This window comes from Schistocerca cancellata, unplaced genomic scaffold, assembly GCF_023864275.1.
Source record: "Schistocerca cancellata isolate TAMUIC-IGC-003103 unplaced genomic scaffold, iqSchCanc2.1 HiC_scaffold_1104, whole genome shotgun sequence".
In the NCBI taxonomy this organism is placed as follows: Eukaryota; Metazoa; Arthropoda; class Insecta; order Orthoptera; family Acrididae; genus Schistocerca; species Schistocerca cancellata.
The window spans coordinates 2,517,486-2,534,850 of NW_026047103.1; the positions used below are offsets into that span (position 1 = coordinate 2,517,486).

The 17,365-nt window shown below is 44.1% G+C and overlaps 1 non-coding gene across 1 annotated transcript; it reads left to right on the forward strand.

Moving 5' to 3' along the window:
* Positions 1-380: 380 nt before the first annotated feature.
* On the forward strand, positions 381-464 carry Trnap-ugg (transfer RNA proline (anticodon UGG)). The gene has a single exon. It is a non-coding gene; the product is annotated as a tRNA-Pro (tRNA).
* Positions 465-17,365: the final 16,901 nt, after the last annotated feature.

The following is a 17,365-nucleotide window of genomic DNA, read 5'->3' on the forward strand; positions in this document are numbered from 1 at the left end:
ACCGGTATCTGAGGACCTACAAGTTTGTCACTATAGACGTGAAATAAAAGAAACTCATTCTACATATTCGGGTCACTGTTCCATTGGCGACCATGTTGCAGCTTGTGAAGCTCTTGAAAGCCATTAAAATCCTTCTTGGTGTGCAGCCGCATAATGATATACAAGGTGGTCGGAAATTCCCGTTACAAACTTCTAGGGCATGTAGAGGGTAGTGAGTAGATAACATTTTGAATAGGAACCCATGTCCGGAAACGTGTTCTTTCCGTTCTACGACAGTTTCAGTGCAGATGATTAACTCATCCACTCCCACGTGAGGAATGTGCTTAGGCGTGACCCACTACAATTGTTGCAATCCGTTTGAAAAGTGTACTGACTTGCAGGCCTGAGTGGCCGAGCGGTTCTAGGCGCTACAGTCTGGAACCGCGCGACTGGTACGGTCGCAGGTTCGAATCCTGCCTCGGGCATGGACGTGTGTGATGTCCTTAGTTAGATTTAAGTAGTTCTGAGTTCTAGGGGACTGATGACCTCAGCAGTTAAGTCCCATAGTGCTCAAACCCATTTTGAACTATTTTTTATACTGACTCGTTCCATTTTTACTTACGCATTTGCATTGAAACTTACACCTTATGTTTTACATTAGTCGACAACAAGAAGAGCCCAGCATCTACGGCACCAGCCGCAACGTACCGATGCATTACAACAGCGGCTCGATGTGGCGACCACCAACGTTGTTACACACATTGTACCTCCGAAGCATGTTCTGGTACACTCGCTCCATCCCACCTGGTGTCTCTTCAATGTCTTCTGCAGCGGCCAGAACTCGAGCCAGCAGATCTTCCTCTGTCTCTACAGGTGTCTCATAAATTAGGCTCTTCGTACGACCACACGAGAAGTAGTCCACAGGGGTTAAATCCGGTGATCGTGGAGGCCACGCTGTTGGACCACCATGACCTATCAATCTTTCACCATACCGTCTGTTGAGATGTCTCCGGACAGCCAGTGAAAAGTGACATGGTGCTCCATCATGCTGCAACCACATTCAAAAAAATGGCTCCGAGAACTATGGGACTTAATATCTGTAAACCACATTCAATGGCACAGCTTCCAAAATGGTTCAAATGGCTCGAAGCATTATGGGACTTAACATCGTTGGTCATCAGTCCCCTAGAACTTAGAACTACTTAAACCTAACTAACCTAAGGACAGCACACAACACCCAGTCATCACCAGGCAGAGAAAATCCCTGACCCCGCCGGGAATCGAATCCGGGGACCCGGGCGTGGGAAGCGAGAACGCTACCGCACGACCACACAGCTTCCAAGAACGGGTGCATTACGTGTCGTAGGAAGACTATATATGCAGGACCCGTGAGCTTGGATGGAAGGAGGTGTGGTCCAATCACATGACCGTCCGGAATACATGCCCACGCGTTAATTCCAAACCTGTCTTGAAATTCCTAAACATGCGTGGCATGAGGGTTTTCATCCGCCCAGACATGGCTATTTTGAACATTCAGAACACAATCCCTTGTGAACCTACATTCATCTGTGAAGAGAACTCGACGTGAGGAAGGGCGCCTCGATGCGATGGTGCAGGAACCGTGTGCAGAAGGCGACGCGTTGTGGAAAGTCTGCTGTAAGTGGTACGGATGTAATTGTTGCTCATGCAGGACGTCCAAGACGGTACTACGACTAACAGCCATTGCACGCCCAATTTTTCGCGAACTCGTGGACGGACTATCTTCAATGCGACCTAGTACACCTTCAAGTTCGGGAGTGCAGCGTCGCTGTGGAACACCATAGTCCTTCCTCCTCACGGTGGAGGTACCCGGCCGGCCGGTGTGGCCGTGCGGTTCTAGGCGCTTCATTCTGGAACCGCGTGACCGCTACGGTCGCAGGTTCGAATCCTACCTCGGGCATGTATGTGTGTGATGTCTTTAGGTTAGTTGGGTTAAGTAGTTCTAAGTTCTAGGGGAGTCATGACCACAGATGTTAAGTCCCATAGAGCTCAGAGCCATTTGAACCATTTTTTTGGAGGTACCCGTTTCTCGTAGCCGTTGTGTAACTTGGGCAAACAGTTTGTGCGATGGAATGTGACGGTGTGGAAAATGTTCGTGATACAGCCGACTAGCAGCTCTTCCGTTACCTCTAGCTTCGCTATATACAAGGAGCACGTCTGTGTATTCCGCAAAAGTGTACTGCACTATGTTTCCTCTGTCGGTGATGCGCAGGTATTGACTCGGTCTCACAGCAAAGCGGACAATAAGTGACGTCTGCCTATCGTTTGACGTAGTACACGTCATCGTGTCTACCCTATTGCATGCCAGGACAGAGAAGTCTGAGACCTTTCTCTTGCCCTAAGCAGACGTTGACGAGGTACACATCTGAATTGACACTGTCGTAGAACGGAAACGATACGATTCCGGATATGGGTTGCTATTCAAAATGTTCTGTACTCACTACCCTCTATATGCCCTAGAAGTTTGTAACGGGAATTTCCGACCACCCTGTATATTCCTTAAAGTAATACTCCACGTTTCGGCCGGCCGGAGTGGCCGAGCGGTTCTAGGCGCTACAGTCTGGATTCGCGCGACCGCTACAGTCGCAGGTTCGAGATGTGCGTGATGTCCTTAGGTTAGTTAGATTTAAGTAGTTCTAAGTTCTAGGGGACTGATGACCTCAGATGTTAAGTCCCATAGTGCTCAGAGCCATTTTGAACCGACGTTTCGGCATTGTGGAAGCTGGCTTCCTAAGGGCCTCCATGTTATAGTGCTGTTGGGTGCTTCAACTGTTTTCATTCTAGTAGATTCGACCTGTTTCTAGCTGACCTGCCGGTCTTGCAACGTAACAAGGAGTTTATAATAACGGAATAATGTTTTCCTTTCGTAATCGCCATTTACACCCAAACTTCAGTAATACGAGTAAGAATGTTCTGAAATTTAAATTAACGCTTCATAACAGGTGCTCGAAAGTCTGCTGCTCTGTAGTGCAACTGGCTTACATTTCGGGCAACAGCGAGCGGCGGAGGACTGCTTCAGTTGTGTTTTCCTCGGCTACTGTCGGAGGCTGAAACCAAACACCACGAACTCGAGTTTCAAAGTTAGTCTGCAGCAGTAGCAGCAGCAGCAGCGCCAGCGGCTCGACGCAGCCGCACGCAGCATAACATTAGACGTGGGCCGAGGGTTGTGCCTTGGGGGGGACCCGGTGGCACTGCCTCTGGAGGGGCGGCGGCGCGTGCTAAGCAGAATGTACGAGGCGGGGCGCCGCTACACGGAAAACCTCTCCGGCAGATGACGTATTCAGCCTGCGTCCGCCGCCCAGCCGCAGTACTTGTTGCTGTGGCGGCGGCGGTGGCGGCGTCAGGGCGAGGAGGCGCCAACAGCCAGTCGGTGTGCTGGCGACACTCTAGCGGATAACTTGTGCCAGTAATGTGAAGCGGTTTGCGCTTGACGCGAGGAAACAAGATCCGTTGACAAAGGGACAGAGTACTCCACGTAAAAATTATTACGGTTAACAGTTAGACAGACTGAAACGAGAGATGTTAAATGATGAATCAACAGTATAAAATTACGAGTATTACACCATTCATCTTTCATTTTTTACGGAACTGATATGACTGATACGCATTGTCAGAATCATTTTAAGGTCGTATACTAAAAAAAAATATATATATATATATATATACAGGGCTATTACAAATGATTGAAGCGATATCATAAATTCACTGTAGCTCCATTCATTGACATATGGTCACGACACACTACAGATACGTGGAAAAACTCATAAAGTTTTGTTCGGCTGAAGCCACACTTCAGGTTTCTGCCGCCAGAGCGCTCGAGAGCGCAGTGAGACAAAATGGCGACAGGAGCCGAAAAAGCGTATGTCGTGCTTGAAATGCACTCACAGCAGTCAGTCATAACAGTACAACGACACTTTAGGACGAAGTTCAACAAAGATCCACCAACTGCTAACTCCATTCGGCGATGGTATGCGCAGTTTAAAGCTTCTGGATGCCTCTGTAAGGGGAAATCAACGGGTCGGCCTGCAGTGAGCGAAGAAACGGTTGAACGCGTGCGGGCAAGTTTCACGCGTAGCCCGCGGAAAATTGGCACATGCCACAACTGGAGACCGACAGCGCTGACTTCATCTTTTAACAGGATGGTGCTCTACCGCACTTCCATCATGATGTTCGGCATTTCTTAAACAGGAGATTGGAAAACCGATGGATCGGTCGTGGTGGATATCATCATCAGCAATTCATGTCATGGCCTCCACGCTTTCCCGACTTAACCCCATTCGATTTCTTTCAGTGGGGTTATGTGAAAGATACAGTGTTTAAACCTCCTCTACCAAGAAACGTGCCAGAACTGCGAGCTCGCATCAACGATGCTTTCGATCTCATTGATGGGGACATGCTGCGCCAAGTGTGGGAGGAACTTGATTATCGGCTTGATGTCTGCCGAATCACTAAAGGAGCACATATCGAACATTTGTGAATGCCTAAAAAAACTTTTTGAGTTTTGGTATGTGTGTGCAAAGCGTTGTGAATATATCTCAAATAATAAAGTTATTGTAGAGCTGTGAAATCGCTTCAATCTTTTGAGGCTACAGTGAAGATCCCTAGCTCTTAAAATAAATGTCTGCAGGATGATCTTGGATCAGCTCCAGCAATTTTTCTGATTACAGCCTTTTGTGCAATGAACACTCTCTTACTCAGTGATGAGTTACCGCAGAATATGATGCCATACGAAAACAGAGAATGAAAATAGGAGTGGCAAGCTAATTTACTCAGATGTATATCGCCAAAATTTGCAATGACCCTAATAGCATAAGTAGCTGAACTCAAACGTTTCAGCAGATCCTCTGTGTTTTTTCCAGTTCAACTCCTCATCAATGCATACACATGCAAATTTTGAACATTCTACCTTAGCTACCGCCAAACTTTCAGGAAACATTCCTCGCACACAAAGAAAGAAAATACACTCCTGGAAATTGAAATAAGAACACCGTGAATTCATTGTCCCAGGAAGGGGAAACTTTATTGACACATTCCTGGGGTCAGATACATCACATGATCACACTGACAGAACCACAGGTACATAGACACAGGCAACAGAGCATGCACAATGTCGGCACTAGTACAGTGTATATCCACCTTTCGCAGCAATGCAGGCTGCTATTCTCCCATGGAAACGATCGTAGAGATGCTGGATGTAGTCCTGTGGAACGGCTTGCCATGCCATTTCCACCTGGCGCCTCAGTTGGACCAGCGTTCGTGCTGGACGTGCAGACCGCGTGAGACGACGCTTCATCCAGTCCCAAACATGCTCAATGGGGGACAGATCCGAAGATCTTGCTGGCCAGGGTAGTTGACTTACACCTTCTAGAGAACGTTGGGTGGCACGGGATACATGCGGACGTGCATTGTCCTGTTGGAACAGCAAGTTCCCTTGTCGGTCTAGGAATGGTAGAACGATGGGTTCGATGACGGTTTGGATGTACCGTGCACTATTCAGTGTCCTCTCGACGATCACCAGTCGTGTACGGCCAGTGTAGGAGATCGCTCCCCACACCATGATGCCGGGTGTTGGCCCTGTGTGCCTCGGTCGTATGCAGTCCTGATTGTGGCGCTCACCTGCACGGCGCCAAACACGCATACGACCATCATTGGCACCAAGGCAGAAGCGACTCTCATCGCTGAAGACGACACGTCTCCATTCGTCCCTCCATTCACGCCTGTCGCGACACCACTGGAGGCGGGCTGCACGATGTTGGGGCGTGAGCGGAAGACGGTCTAACGGTGTGCGGGACCGTAGCCCAGCTTCATAGAGACGGTTGCGAATGGTCCTCGCCGATACCCCAGGAGCAACAGTGTCCCTAATTTGCTGGGAAGTGGCGGTGCGGTCCCCTACGGCACTGCGTAGGATCCTACGGTCTTGGCGTGCATCCGTGCGTCGCTGCGGTCCGGTCCCAGGTCGACGGGTACGTGCACCTTCCGCCGACCACTGGCGACAACATCGATGTACTGTGGAGACTTCACGCCCCACGTGTTGAGCAATTCGGCGGTACGTCCACCCGGCCTCCCGCATGCCCGCTATACGCCCTCGCTCAAAGTCCGTCAACTGCACATACGGTTCACGTCCACACTGTCGCGGCATGCTACCAGTGTTAAAGACTGCGATGGAGCTCCGTATGCCACGGCAAACTGGCTGACACTGACGGCGGCGGTGCACAAATGCTGCGCAGCTAGCGCCATTCGACGGCCAACACCGCGGTTCCTGGTGTGTCCGCTGTGCCGTGCGTGTGATCATTGCTTGTACAGCCCTCTCGCAGTGTCCGGAGCAAGTATGGTGGGTCTGACACACCGGTGTCAATGTGTTCTTTTTTCCATTTCCAGGAGTGTATGTTATGTGGACCTGTGTCCGGAAACGTTTACTTTCCATCTTAAGAGCTCATTTTATTACTTCTCTTCAAATCACATTAATCATGGAATGGAAACACACAGCAACACAACGTACCAGCGTGACTTCAAACACTTTTGTTACAGGAAATGTACATAATGTACTCCCTTAGCGAGGATACATGCATCCACCCTCCGTCGCATGGAATCCCTGATGCGCTGATGCAGCCCTGGAGAATGGCGTATTGTATCACAGCCGTCCACAATACGAGCACGAAGAGTCTCTACATATGGTACCGGGGTTGCGTAGACAAGAGCTTTCAAATGTCCCCAAAAATGAAAGTCAAGAGGGTTCAGGTCAGGAGAGCGTGGAGGCCATGCAATTGGCCTGCCTCTACCAATCCATCGGTCACCGAATCTGTTGTTGAGAAGCGTACGAACACTTCGACTGAAATGTGCAGGAGCTCCATCGTGCATGAACCACATGTTGTGTCGTACTTGTAAAGGCACATGTTCTAGCAGCACAGGTAGAGTATCCCGTATGACATAATGATAACGTGCTCCATTGAGCGTAGATGGAAGAACATGGTGCCCAATCAAGACATCACCAACAATGCCTGCCCAAACGTTCACAGTAAATCTGTGTTGATGACGTGATAGCACAACTGCGTGCGGATTCTCGTCACCCCACACGTGTTGATTGCGAAAATTTACAATTTGAACGCGTTGGAATGAAACCTCATCCGTAAAGAGAACATTTGCACTGAAATGAGGATTGACACATTTTTACATGAACCATTCGCAGAAGTTTACCCGTGGATGCCAGGCAGCTGCTGATAGTGCCTGCACACGCTGTACATGATACGGAAACAATTGGTTCTCCCGTAGCACTCTCCATACAGTGACGTGGTCAACGTTACCTTGTACTGCAACAACTTCTCTGACGCTGACATTAGGGTTATCGTCAACTGCACGAAGAATTGCCTCGTCCATTGCAGGTGTCCTCTTCGTTCTAGGTCTTCCCCAGTCGCGAGTCATAGGCTGGAATGTTCCGTGCTCCCTAAGACGCCGATCAATTGCTTCCAACGTCTTCCTGTCAGGGCACCTTCGTTCTGGAAGTCTGTCTCGATACAAACGTACCGCGCCACGGCTATTGCCCGGTGCTAATCCATAGATGAAATGGGCATCTGCCTACTCCGCATTTGTAAACACTGCACTGACCGCAAAACCACGTTCGTGATGAACACTAACCTGTTGATGCTACGTACTGATGTGCTTGATGCTAGTACTGTAGAGCAATGAGTCGCATGTCAACACAAGCACCGAAGTCAACATTACCTTCCTTCAATTGGGCCAACTGGCGGTGAATCGAGGAAGTACAGTACATACTGAGCTCTAACATGGAAATTAAGCGTTTTCGGACACATGTCCACATAACATCTTTTCCTTATTTGTGTGTGAGAAATGTTTCCTGAAAGTTTGGCCGTACCTTTTTGTAACACCCTGTATATATATATATATATATATATATATATATGTGTGTGTGTGTGTGTGTGTGTGTGTGTGTGTGTGTGTGTGTTTTACGAGGGGATTGTTGGCCGGAGATTGAACCTTCACCAGCATGTGGCAAGGAAGACAAACACTGTTGACTAGGGCGGGAATTAGCATACTCAAACAGGATAACACAAGACCTCTTCTGACCGCTAACGCTACAAGGAATGTACAGTTTTTTGACAGGCCTGCCTGGTTGTCTCATTAGTCAGTCATAGAGCACGTCTGAGTTGTGGGAGGAAGACGTGTACTTTTCTGACAGACTCCATCTTGCAGTCCTCATGATCTGATAACAGAATTTGTATGAGATGCGGCAAGATGTTTCTCAAGACGACATTCAGCGATTTTGCTTCCACGTCAAATAGAATACTCAAGCATATTCGTTGCCATGGGTATACAACGTCAAACTGATGTTGACAGTGAACTTGAGTTTCACAAGGAATGAAAGCTTCGATTAGGAAAGATATTTTTATTGATGACTGAAGACAGTGTACAGAACAACTTCAAATCAGTATCTACTTCATTTGCAGGATAATGATTATAGATTTTAGGAGGAGTATCTTTTAGATTGGTAAGTACTTCCAAGTACATGTGGCAAGTGCAAGCCAAGAATTCTTATTTTTACCTCGGCAGCAAGTCAACTGTTGAACTATGAACGTCTGGATGCAGAATGGCTAGTCTATATCCAGAGGGGTATTCGACTTTATGACAAAGTTACGATCGTGCAGAAAAAATAACATAGTAGTTTATGTGACGTGCTTGCAGGGATATTGTTAGCAGACAAGAAAAAGAAACAGTCTCACTGAATTCGGTATGTATTAATGTCTGCACTCATACTCCTAACACTATCTTTATTTACTCTATAACCTAATTCGTCGTAAATAATCAATCATAGTTTGAGTATAATAGCGATGGCCGTAACTTGTTTTCACACATGATGAAGACCACACTTCTGGCAAGTTACCTTACAGAATCTTTTTTAACCAAGAGCTAAGCACTACCAACAAAATAGATCCAGTCAGTGGTTACCAGTCATTTTAGTGAAGAGTATACCCTGGAGGATAAAAGTACTTAACAGGCAATGGCAGTGGTACACGCCGCAACAGCTTTCAGCAATTATACATCCCTACTGCGAATCACTGACAATGTGTTACCAGAATAGGCAACATATTGAAACCAATATAACGTTGAAGTACAAAGACATACAGTCTTCCATGAGTAAAAGCGAAGTGTATAACGTATTTTGCCAAGAGTGCGACCCATATAACGTAGAATAAACAGGGAGATCTATACGAACGAGCTGAAATGAACTGCGACAATTTTTGAAAATGCGGAAAACAGACAACCTTTGCAGAACAATGTTTTAATACATCACACTGATATTCACACATGTCCAAGTATTAGATTCAGAAACGAGACGACGGAAAGTGTCAGGCTTTATAAGAACATAAGTTAGGGAATCACCGAGAGAACCACCAGGTACCTCGAATCAACTACCACGCCGAATTTGTGTTGTCTTCACAGCTGAACACTGCAACAACAGTTAAACTAAAACCAAGTTCACCTGTCTTTTTCCGCCAGACATCACGTAATGATTGATTATGTTTTTTGAACCTATAATTCTATCCTTAAACTTTGTGAAAATGATTCGAATAACAGCGACACTATTGTAGGTAGACATGTCCCTATCACCTGCAAATCAGTAAAATAGGCCTACTAAGCAGTACTCGATAAATATCTAATTACTACGTTTAGCTGTCTGTGGTTTATTGTAAGATTGTGGCATTTAGAATTTCCCTTTAATTTCTTAGATCGTTGCAGATTTTTAGTTTTGTAGTACACCAACGAACGTCAATAAGTTTCTGAAGAGGTAACAATACAGAACGGACTTCTAGCTGAAATCGTAGAGCGCTTTTAACAGAATAAAGCCAAGAATATATGTTCTAACAAGAAACCACGTAACCTCAAATGAATGACTGATTTTCCTTTTGCTGTGTGCACTGTAACCTTTGAGACCTTCTGGTAGGCAGAAGCAAAACCTGCGTCTCCTCCACCAGCCAGTCAGCCACAATGGTCGTCATCTGTTTCCCGGCAGCCGCTGAGAGACCGGCGATGGCTCTGCCACCGTGGAGGACGTCCTGGAAAGCGATGTCTCCGATAAAGCATTTTATTCTCAAGTGAGTTCTCGTAAGCATTCCGTCCAAAGAGAGGAACTATAGAGGTCTTAGAAAACAATTTGTCGTTCAAGAGGCTAGAATCTGTAGCAGCAATCCATAAGAACGAGAAAGATTCATTAGTTACACTAAAATAATGAAGTACTTGCAGTTTGTGTTGTATATAAGCGACATTAATTTACCGGGGTCTGCTTTGTAGAACCAGATAAAATAAATCTTTAAAGAAAGGGAATAACTAACTCAAGGCTCAATTAAGACAGTGACATAAATCGCAACAGGAACTGTGACCAATTTTAGAATTCTGTACTGTTTTTAAACGTCGTATGCGTACCGTCCATTGGACTACATCTAAATTTACATGGCTACTCTGTATATCAAGCTTAGGTGCCTGGCAGACGGTTCAGCGAACCACATTTGCGCTAATCCTCTGTTATTTCGCTCTCGAACGGCGCACGGAAAAAACCAACACCTACAGCTTTCCGCGCGAAATCTGATTTCCCTTGTTTTATTATCATGGTCGTTTCTCCCTTATGTAAGTCGTCGTCACCAAAATATTTTCGCATTCGGACGAGAAAGATGATGATTGAAATTTCGTGAGAAGATTCCGCCGCATCGAGAAACGCCTTTGTTTCGATGACGTCCACCCCAATTCTTTTATCGTGTCCGTGACACTCTCTCCCCTCTTTCTCGATAACACAAAACGTGCTGCTCTTTTTTGAACTGTCTCGATGTACTCCGTTATTCCTAACTTGTAAGGATTCCAGATCGTGCAGCAGTACTCCAAAAGAGGACGGACAAGCATAGTAGATGTGTTACGTCTTGTAAATGTTCTACAATAAAACGCAGCTTTCGGTTTGCTTTCCCCACAACATTTTCTGTGTGTGCTTTCCAATTTAACTTGTTCGTAATTGTAATTCCTAGATATTTAGTTGAATTTACGGCCATTAGATTCGACTGTTTCATCGGGTAAACGAAGTTTAACGGATCCATTTCAGCATTGATGAGGTTAATAGTCAATTTTCGCACAGTACATTTATCTTATCGAAATAGTTTGGAAATAGTTTTGATTTTTTCATCACTTCACTAGTCGATAAACGACAGCATCATCTGCAAACAACGTAAGATGGCTGCCCCGATTGCCTCCTAAATCGTTTATACAGATAAAGAACAGCAGAGTGGCTGTAACACTACCTTGGGGAACGCCAGAAATCACTTTTGTTTTGATTTAAACAGTGTAAGACTCTGTTTGTAATTTTGGTATTTGGAGAAATGGGAGTAGTATTAATTATTTCATTTTTATTTTAAAGTCTTTATCTTCTACTTTTACTAGTGCTTTTGTCCCGCATCGTCCAAGGGTTGGCATATTTCTCAACGGTACTTGCAAGGTTAATTTAAGGGATCTGGAGCTATCGTATCTGACTAAAGTGCGCATCATTTACGATGGCTGCAGAGTTTAGGTTCGTTCTGCGCATCTGACGTCACAAAACGCAGTGAGCCAATGAACAGAGAACGACGTTGCCAGAGCTCGACTGCAGTGCAGAGCACGGACGAGTGTCTTTAGTTTTAGAAACGTTCAGTCATAAATAAAGTAACTGAACAAAAACAATATCTTGATAGCAGACTTTCTTTTATAGAAAGTTTTGAAAAAGCATTCTTTATACCAATTGCTTCATATGCTATTAATTAATTGAACCAAACAAGCAATAAGCCTCCTAATTCAGGCGATAGCAAGGAAAGGTGTTTGTATCATTCTCACTAACCGCTTTTCCGCAATAAAGAACAGCGGTAATTGTTTATTTCCTATTGTACTTCGACGAAACGAGAGTAATTCATAGTCATACCAATAGTGTTTGTCAGTATTTTGCGTGATCTTTTAAAGTCATCTGGGAGATCCATTGAATGACGAGCTGTGTTAGCGTAATGGTTAAAGTGTTTAGCTGCTAATCGAAAGGTTCTGAGTTCAAATCCTGTTCGGTGTTTAATATCTTCTCTATTTAAAAAGAATATTGGAGTGTCTTACTTCATGAATTTCATTCGTTTGAATGTAATTTTTTGAAATTTCTAGTGGCAACTAAAATCGACCGTACGGAAAGTATACACTATGGACGTACCTCTGCAAACTCTTCAGAATTTCTTGCAATGGTTTACTACATCTAATGCTGCACAATAACTGCGTTGAACATCGAAATAAAATTAAGTCATTTATGGGTGGAAGGTATCAGTCAAGAAGATGTGCAAAACTCAAATTTTCGGGCCAAATAGTTTTTGTGAAATCGAATGATAAAGCGTGTCAAAGCAGTCGAAACACCATCTGTCTGCGCAGGGGAGCAGCGCAGTGATGACAAAATGCGGGGAGCACGTCTTTGTAGCAGCGAAAGGATTGATGCGGCCGTGGTGGCTTTACTTCAGAAACTGCGCGCTCCCCCCCACCCCCCCCCTAAACGTAAGTTTGTGAACTATACTATACTATGGCGCTGCTTCTCTTGGCAATGTAGCAATCTCCCGCGTCTGGGTGGGCATGCGCGAACCGCCAAGATAAAAGAATTGAACTACAACAGTCAAAACGCCTCAGGTCCCGGGCTCGAACCCTGTCATTACTTAAATATTGTATAAGAATGATCAAAAACGGCGGCCGGAGTGTACTGTCATAAAAGATGACTCTCGTTCTGGCAACGGCCTTGTCATAAAGGGCAGAGGAATGGAGGTGTGGGTCATTCTCTTGCCATTGGGGTTGAAAAGTGCCTTTAAGAGGCGGGAGAATCAGCAATGATCAACGTCACGAGAATACAGAAGGCAATGGAAACTACTGCTTTAAAGGTACTTAACGGGCATCCAGTTGTCATGATGATCCCCCCGCTGTAAAAAGATTCCATATTATTTTCCCCTTTAGATCTCTGGGAGGAAATGCCAGTGTGGTGGTGACCACGAGAAGAAGAATGAATAAACAATGAGGTGCAACATTCTGCGAGAAATAGCGTGAAACATCAGAAGTTTGAAAGTTGTAAGGAAGCTATAAAATCAGAAAACGGAAATGCAAACGCTCAGTCCAAATGTAGAGTGGGTCAATGAACTGACGTGAGTAGGAGGAAAGGAGTTCTACTCAGACGAACATAGGATAACATCAACAGCAGCAGGAAACGGTATAGCGGGAGTAGGATTCTTTATGAACAGGAATCTGGGACAGAGAGCAAACTACGAAGAACAGTTCAGTGATAGTGCTACTCTCATGAGATTTGACAGAAGAGCAACACCAACAACCATAATTCAGCTATACACGCCAACGTCGCAAGCAGAAGATTACTGAGGTAGAGAATATATATCAGGTTACTTAATGGGTGAATCATTATGTAAAGGGCGATGAAAGTGTATCAATCACAGGTCATTGGAAACAGAATACCGAATTTTCGATGTGTGTTTTTGTCTTATTATTTTGTAATATGTTCGCAGTCTTTACTAATTCCTGGAATGTGAGGTGTACTAAACAAATCTTGTAAAATCACTTTCAAGTTTTGAAATACAGTGCAACATATCGTATTAATGGCATGAGAGAAATACAGATATTAGCCGCAATTAGACACTGAATTAAATTCATTGCTGACAAATGAAAATTTTGTTCTTGACTATGACTTTAACCCGAATTTCCCGATTTACGCGAATGGTCCCCTTAGCCACCTCTACCGTCCGGACACGATTCCTGTCCCACACAAATTCTCAATAGTACAGGTGTAGCGCCCACGATCAGTTTCCTCATTGTCTGCAACTTTACCTGATTCCCTCAACAGTTGGGACATAGTGTACATTCGCACTGATGTTGTCGTTGCTGTAATGGCGCACAGGTATGTATTAATATATGTGTGGTGTCTGTTCTGCTGTATTTGTCCGACGGAACAGACACCACACATACAGCAATATAAATCGTATTAATGTAGGAAACTACTGTGATCGTGCAACAGTCACACTTATTGTTCTGACTGGAGCACTTCTTTCTCTCGAAGGATTAGTTGGTAATGCCAAAATTCTATTTTATTCATGAATAAACTTACTGATCGTTTGTTAAAATGTCCTTTATTACAGCCTAAAAATCGACCATATTGTGTGCTTAAATCATGCTGCAGTGCTGTTCATGTAACTGTGCTCTACAATTAGATATGATGGCTATAATTAGTAATTCGATTCAGACGCCTCTCATTGGATAATTACCTACGTAAATAAAAATATGAGTAGCTCACTCGATTCAGCTCAGTAAGCGCTTTCATGTGAAGAGTCCCTCTTTTCTGTGGTTTAATTAGTACAAATGTAAAAAGTCGTTAAAGATTCTTTCTTTTATTAATAACTAATTAATAAGTATCTTCTACAGTCAATCCATTTATCAAAAGGACTGTCTCACTGAGCTCTCACACATGTTGTGTCGTGCTGTGCTGTAAGTTCAGTGGTTCACTGCCCCACGCGTGCAAATATGCACAACGGTGTCCAGTCTTTGTGCATACTGCATCGACGCTCGCGACATCCCGTCCATGTGACGTAACGGCTGTGACACAAGCGATATCTATCGGTGTCCATGGCTTCCCACGCGCCCTGTCAAACGTCGGTGTGGTGCGCAGCTGAACAGGCAAGCGGCCACCCTCAGACCGAACAAGCTACCTCCAGTCTCTGTCCTGTCTGTTGTGTCACACCTTTCAGTTCGCCGTTCCATGAGCTTATAGTACTCAGAACTCAAAATAGTTTGTAACAAAATCATGTTTCACACGGTTTGTAGTTTGAAGATTTTCATTGAAATCGGTTTTTGACATAACAAAACTGACGCAACACATCGATCAGTGCAGGTATTTCGGTACAGACTATGTAATGATTTAATAGGTATCCTATAATACAGCAGATTGTTTTTCTTAACCTGTGTACCGTGTTTAATCTTGCTTTGAGATTTTTCTTTTTTTCTTTGAGTTGTTATTTGTATTAATTGAGATTCTATTTATTTATTTATTTTGTTATTACACTAGATATTGTTTTCTTTAAACGGCCTTTTCTTCTCAGCATAGGTTATATGTTAATATACATAATCAGAATAATGTACAGATATTTCTTTTGTGGTAATATAATACTCTCTTATTTCTGCTGTCGGGTTATGACAAAATGTTTCACAATAAGTGGAAGGAAAGGTACCAATATTTTCTTTGAATTATTGTCCATTTTTACGAGTTTTATCTCATTTACAGCATAATAATACTCTGTGCTAAGGAATATTATTCAATGAATTGGATGATCTGATGGCTTAAAAATACGTTGAGAATAACTCTTGATTGCTGTAAGCATTCCAAATGTGGAGCTTACTGTGGCTCTGCCGAAGTGAGCATACATGAAAATCTTCTGTGTAATCAGTACACTCTCCACTTTCAACAGAGAGTCTCAAAACATTTGAAAACTAATACTTAAATTATATTATTGTGGTTAATCAGCTGTAATTTTTTGTAAAAGTGACGTCATGGTCGAATACCTTATCACGGTTGCTTCTTGTTATGAGAGTACTCACTCACTAAGAGCAACCATCCCCTGAAAATATTTATTCTTCTAATTTTCTGTTATATTAATGTTCCACCTGAGTTTAGCAACAGTTTCACTTTTGCAGCTCGTTATTACTTTATGTGTTCAAAGAAACAGTTAACGCACCCACTCTTCGCCTATAAAATAAATAATAATAAAATAAATGTATGATATTTATTCATCATTACGCTCAGAATTTCGCTCTGATCCATATTAAACTGATTTTCCTAAGTTGTAACATCGTGACCTTACTGTCACACATCGCTAAGAGATATCGTTTCACTTTCTACCACAGTTTGGTGGTTATTTTATTAAAAATACTGGTTATGTGTGCTTGGGAGGAAGGCTTTGCGTTTTATGCACAAGTATGGTGCAGTAGCGGTGTGATCTCAATATCCTGTTGTTGGCAGAAGGCAGTCAGTGAACCTTATAGGAGAGGGAAGCTCCCCAGAGAGATGGGAAGTTTTTGCAGAAGTGAGCCTTAATTTGAGGTAGAAATTCCTGAGGATGTACGTCTGGAGTACAGCATTGTATGGTAGTGAAGCATGGACTGTCGGAAAACCGGAACAGAAGCATTTGAGATGTGATGCTATAGACGAATGTTGAAAATTAGGTGGACTGATAAGGTAAGGAATGAGGAGGTTCTACGCAGAATCGGAGAGGAAAGGAATATGTGGAAAACACTGATAAGGAGAAGGGATAGGATGATAGGACATCTGCTAAGACATGAGGGAATGACTTCCATGGTACTAGAGGGAGCTGAAGAGGGCAAAAACTGTAGAGGAAGACAGAGATTGGAATACGTCAAGCAAATAACTGAAGACGTAGGTTGCAAGTGCTACTCTGAGATGAAGAGGTTAGTACAGGAAAGGAATTCGTGGCGGGCCGTATCGAACCAGTCAGTAGACTGATGACAAAAAAAAAAAAAAAAAAAAAAAAAAAAAAAAAAAAAAAAAAAAAAAAAAAAAAGATGCAGCAGCCCGCTTCTAGATTTTGTGATTAGAGGTGACTCCTGACCTAGCTTAGAGCAGAGGACGCTATACCACTGTTGCCGTAGCTGGAGAATAATTGACTCTGATATTTTTTTTTAATTTTGTGGCGAACATCGAAGGTCCAGATGCCACAGCGCAGCCCAACAAGAGTGAGAGAGATTTTTCTTTGACTCCAAAATTTTCGTCATCCAACGGAACTGAATCAGCCCGGCATCATCCCTGGCATGAAGAGGCCGACCAATCGAGGAGACACTGCTCTAGGCCAATAACAACCCCTTTGTTTCAAAAGCGGTTTTCAATTACAGCCTGAAGATGGTGCTTGAAGCGCCGAAACTGGCTGCAACAAAATAAATAAAATCATAAGGACGACTGTATGTGTTTTATTTTCTCACAATTTCCCATCTTTGGCAGTTACCCCTCCTCCCTATACAGAAGTGGAAGCGGTTAGGCTTTTGAGTGGAAAGGGTTACGGTTCTACGTGAGCTTGGTGAGAACGGACTGATCTGAGGGCAGCCCACGGATGGTGGCGATTGATTATTTGGTGTGTAAGTTTCAGTCATTTCAATTTCAGTTACTTTGGAAATAAGGAACTGTTGTGGGTTGGCAGGAGAGCCAACACCGTGATTAGTAGAGGAAGCAGAAAGGCACGCGTTTTAGCTCACGCAGGCTCGCGTGAGGTCTGGAACAGGACAAGGAAATTAGAATTTAGAA